Genomic DNA, 6000 nt, shown 5'->3' with positions numbered 1-6000 from the left:
TACTACTCAGCTATTATTTTAAAAAGATGAAACCTTGCCATTTATGACAGTATGTATGGATCTTGAAGATATTATTCTCAGTGAGAAGAGTCAAAAGGAGAAAAACAAGTTCCATATAATCTCATTCATAAGTGGAATATAGATACAACCCAAATAAACAAATAAAAGACAAACATAAACTTGTAGATTCAAATAATTGATTAGTGGTTACCAGAGAGGGTAAATGAAACAGGTAAAGGGGATAAATTCTATGGTAGTAGATGAAAACTAAACTTTTGGTGGGGACCATGATGAAGCACATACAGATGTCAAATTATAAAGCTAGGCACCTGAAATTTATTTTTATAATGTTATAAATCAATGTTCTTCAATAAAAAGTTTTAAAGGAGTCCCACCCTGTGGCTGCCATGAAGCTCAGGAAGCCCAAGGTAAACACAGAGTCCATGTGGAGAGACCTCCAGTACTCTGCAGAGGAAAGTGGTTGGCCAGGGTCCAGGATGTTCTAATCATTTACTATTCCAGCTCTAACCACTGTCTGACTAGTATCAGATGAGAAATGCTGAGCCAGAACTATCTCACTGAGTCTTTATTTAATTTATGTCCCTGAAATAGTGTAAAGTTTTATACTTAAAAATAAATACACATTGGTAGTGGAGAATGGGCACTTGGTGGAGGTGCCCATTCATACAACCGATCATTGTATGACAGAAACACAAACATGAACGTTTGTAAGTATGTAACAGTACCTCACGGTGATTCACTAATTTAAAAAATTAATAATAAAAAAATAAATCCATGAGGGGCTGGAGCAATAGGGACACCTCACATGCTGCTGATGTGGGTTCAATCCCCAGCGCACTATGTTCCCCCAAAACCTGACTAGAAGTGATACAGGAGTAAGCCTGAGTACCACTGGGGGTGGCCCAAAAACAAACAGAAAAGCCCATGAAATATTAAATATCTATTAACAATCATAACCTCTGAATGTTGGAGTACTTTGTTTCTCAGCACAAAAAATTGGAACAGTCACCAAAAGTACAGAGCTTGTCACTTAGTTTTGCAGGGAACCATAAGGGGAAAAGGACATTTCTTTTTTATGTTTTGTTTTGTTTAGTTTTATTTTCCCACTTTATTTGTTGAGATGAAGATAATAGAGAAAGCTTGGAGCTGGGCTTCAAAAAGTGAAGAGAAGACAGAGATAGAGGGTGAATATAACATTAAATTTAGATTTTCACAAACTAGAATTCCCTACACCAAAGTCAATTAAGCAAATTAAACAATAACTAAGAAATAGCATTGGAAAAGGACATTTCTGACAAGAGATTTTGCTGAGGAATTTAGCCTAGACTACAGAGTTTAGAGTCAAGAACCTTTGTCTTTATCCCTTGCTCTAATTTGATTATAAAGTATGACTTTAAGCAATTAATAGCTTTTCACTTTCCACACCTACAAAGAACCTATACAGCTCTTTAGGAAACCTGGCAGGTCAACAGGACACAGTAGAGATAATCCTCCCAAGGAAAAATGTCCAGTAAAGGTCACCTGTGACTTGATCTCCTGCCCACTCATCATCATGAAGATTCTTTCAGAAGCTAAAGCTGCATGAAGTAGATAATTCACTGATTACTTTCCTCCAATAAAACTACAATAAGTTCAGTAGGCTCAATTGGCTTCAATTAAATGTCATTTTTCTTTACTTGTTAAATTGTAGATGAAAGGTGCTAGACCTTCCCTGATTTATGTAAGTGGGATGCTGCTTCCCATTCTAAATCTCAACTCTGTCACCCCACGGGAGCAGTCAACACTGCCTTTCAATAGAAGTAAAATGGAAGAGTCTGCTCTAAAGAGCCTCTTTATGAGTTTTGCTCTCTGTAAGATCCCAAGGAACATATGTGGGCAGGATCATTTCTTCCAGCATCAGAAGTCTTCTCAAAATTCCCCCTTCAACAGCCAGCAAGTCTCTAATAATCTCTCTGGAAATAGCTGTCCCTAAGAATAATTACCCTGGCAATGAGGCAGGGGAGCACACATAACTGTGTCCCAGGAAAGAAAATCATGTCCGAAGCCATCGTTTAATGCCAATTCTCACACAGTCCAGTGACTACTGAAGGAAAATATTGTTTTGGTATAGAAATCAGACTCTCGGTCTGTTCAGCTTTGGTGGCCTGACATTCAGGTGAGAAGCAACTAGCAGGGAAGTTCTTAGCCTAGATACTTCTTATGTCCAATGGTCAGAGAAAAATAATTAAATTAATTATTAATTATTACCCAGCTCCCGGAGGAGAGCAGCGCAGAGTCTCCTGCCTCCACCCCTGGATGTCCTCACCGGGGCCCCTTGGAGGGGGTAGGTTTGGGTTTCTCTCTCCCCCCTCACCCCGAGCAGAGCCCCAGCAGCTGAGGACCTCTGGAGCCAGCCACGGCCATGCTGGAACCACTCTCCACACATCCGGATGGGCCTCATGCATGAAAGAACTGTCAGAGGAACCCAGGCAAGCAGGTCCTGGGGCTGAGGTCTCCAAGTCTAGTCAGATTGGGACTGGGCCTTCTCCAACCAGACCCCCCATCTTCCAGTAGGTAGGCGTCATACCCATCAGCTGCTGCCAGCACCAGGTTGGTCCCATCAACGGCCAAGACACAGAGATTATAAAACCCAGCTCCCAGAAGTGCGTGGCCACATTTGCAGCCGTGTGACATCTTATTATCTTATTTTTTCCTTTGGAGAACCTGGCAGGCTACCAAAAGTATCCTGCCTGCACGGCAGAGTCTGGCAAACTTCCCGTGTCGTACTCAATATGCCAAATACCAGTAACAATGATGGGTTTCATTCTCCTAATCCTGAAAGAGCATTGAAATGGCTCTTTTAAAATCTCAGGGCTAGGACGAAGGAGACCTTACTGGTGCCTGCTTGAGGAAATTGACGAACAACAGGATGCTTGTGATCTTGTGATTTTACTCTCAATTTAGATATTTATCCCACCTCATATTTATCCCACCCATATGCTGGCACCAGATAATCTCATCGATCACCCTCCAGATCTCAAAGCTGCTACTCCCAGATGGGAGTATAAAATGAGGCCCCCATAACCATGCCACCAGACTCCATGCCAGGCTGTTTTCACTAGGGGCGCCCCAGAGTGGGGCAGGTGAAAGCCACATCATAAGACACTTCCTACCCATTTTACATAATTACCACACCATGTCTTATGGAGTTCAGACAGTAGGCAACAAATCATAGAGATAAATATATATACATATATAAATATATGTAACATACATAAATATATATTTATATACATGTATATAAATATCTATTTATATGTATATAAATTTATATACATTTATATAAATATATGTTTATATGTATATAAATATATATTTATATACATATATAAATATATTTAACATACATATATATACACATATACATATATACCTCTCGGAGAGCTTGGCAAGTTACTGAGAGTATTCCGCCCACAAGAGCAGAACCTGGCAAGCTCCCCATCAAGTATTCAATATGCCGAAACCAGTAACTATAACAGATCTCATTTCCCTGACTCTGAAAGAGCCTCCAATCCTTGGGAAAGACAAGTAAGGAGAGGCCGCTAAAATCTCAGGGGTGGGACAAATAGAGACGTTATTGGCACCCGCTCAAGTAAATCGACGAATAACGGGATGACAGTGATACAGTGATAGAGTGATCCCACCTCTAACCAGACAGAAGCAGAATTTGAAGTGATTGCTATCCCCCAAAGCTAAAATTCATACTGTATTTTGGGAAAATATATATATTTGCAATATAAATTGTTCAATCTTTATAATTTTCTAATGAAATTATTAAGCAAGTTATTTATTAATAGTAAGGCAAGAAAGATTCAATATTTTAGGGAAAAATAAATACAGACACATTCATATTATACTAATTATTATTCTGGACATTTAAACAATAATGTAAGAATCAGTGAAATTGATTCTGACTGAATGAAGCTTACTGATAATGTCCCATAGAAAATTATAAATAAAAATAATGAGTTGTGTTTCACAGTCTGTGTTTTGAATGTTCATCTCCAACCTGTTTCTACAACCTCATTTTTACTGGAGTAGAGGACAAAGATATTTTGTTTCTAGCTCTAATTTTAAAAATTCAATATAAAGCGAAACTCAACTTTACAGGCCACCTTGCTGCCTGACTTGACAGGTTTTAAAAACTTAATTATTGGACACATCAAAGGATTGTCTGAAAATATTCATAGGTTCATACTAATAACATACTAATAACAATTCTGAATTGAGTTTTTCTATTATAATTTTTAAGTGTTTCAGGGCTTTTAATGAAAGTTTTCAAAATTCTATCCTGAGTCATTTAGTTTCTGTTAACAGATCCATCCTGCCTTCTTACTGGCACTAGTTTTTATGCCACCCACATAGAACTCCAAATGTGGATCCAAGGATTGCTGAGCTGTGAACACTTTATTTGTGTGCTTCTGCCAGTGACCACCCCTAAACCTCAGAAGAAAGAAAGGAAAGCAAAGATATCCTGACATGTGAAATTACTTTTTAAAAAACCTTTAGGACAAGTACTAGAATGTGAGTTTTTCTATACTGCAGTCTGTCAAATCTAAGTTCACCAATATAATTTTGAATTGCAAGTCTAGGCTTTGTCTGTAACAATGTTGTAAATTTATACATACAGCTCAATTCTCCCCACAAAAAGAAAGACCTACTACAAACCTTCATTTGGTGAAAAGAATGAGCAAATTCTGATCATAGTCAGAACACCTTCTTTTGGGCAAGAGAGATTAGTACAGCAGGTATGGCACTTGCCTTGCATGTGGCCATCCGGGGTTTGATCCCCACCCCAATTTGATCCCCCGAGCACCACCAGAAGTGATCCTTAAGCACACAGCTAGGAGTAAACGCCAAGCACTTCTCGATATCGCCCCCAACAATAATAACAACAAGACCATCTTATTTTGCCTTCCCCTATTTTGAATGGGATGCAAGTGTGCTTATACACAATAAAAGGACATGAGTCTATAGTTCTTTTCCATTCAGCATCTATGGATTCACCAAACATTAAACAAAAATAATATAGAGTAGTCATTTGAAACTTAATTACTGATTTTCTTGCCAACATTACCCATGCCAAATACTTTGTTTTATTTTTATTTCGATTTGTAATTTCAATTTTATTCAGTGCTTGAATTAAAGTGAGGATAATGTCAGTTAATTATAAGTTAATTTTGGCATGATCTGGAATAAATTAGATGATTGCTTAGTTCACATATATTGTAATCATAAATTGGAACTTTAGATTTCGAAGGATGCTTTGAACTTATTTCCCATTTCCCAAAACCTCTCATTTTGAGACAAAAAAACAAATGGAGATCTGGTGTGATTAAATGACCTTCCCAAGGTCACACAACTAATTAAAAGCTAAGCAAGAACTAGATTTTATGTTTCCAGCATCCCCATCTGCTGCTTTGTTTTTTCTTATACACCTCATTTCAATTAGTCATAACAGACATTGTAGTGGCCTGGATTAAACAAAAGAGAAAATTTAATCTAATACTCCCCTTCCTTGGTCCTAGGCTACTTGAACACAGAATGATTTTGTTTGTATTAATATCGTATTGTTCTCCTCAGTGTGGGCTGGAGTGATAGTAAAGCAGTAGGGCATTTGCCTTGCACACAGCCAACATGGCCAACCCGAGTTCGATTCCTCCGCCCCTCTCAGAGAACCAGGCAAGCTACCCAGAGTATCTCGCCCACACAGAAAAGCCTGGCAAGCTACCTGAGACGTATTCAATATGTCAAACACAGTAACAACAAGTTTCACAGTGGAGACGTTACTGGGCCCGCTCGAGCAAATTGATGAACAATGGGAGGACAGTGTTACAGTGCTCCTCAGTATCTACCACAGTGTAAGTTTTCTGTAAATTATGTCACGTTATATTCATTGACTGACTGAGCAAATCAACTGATTTGTCTTTTTCACATCAA

This window comes from Sorex fumeus, unplaced genomic scaffold (assembly GCF_029834395.1).
Source record: "Sorex fumeus unplaced genomic scaffold, SorFum_2.1 ptg000037l, whole genome shotgun sequence".
Taxonomy (NCBI): Eukaryota; Metazoa; Chordata; class Mammalia; order Eulipotyphla; family Soricidae; genus Sorex; species Sorex fumeus.
The sequence above is the reverse complement of the archived record's forward strand: the minus strand, read 5'-3'. Positions refer to the sequence as shown.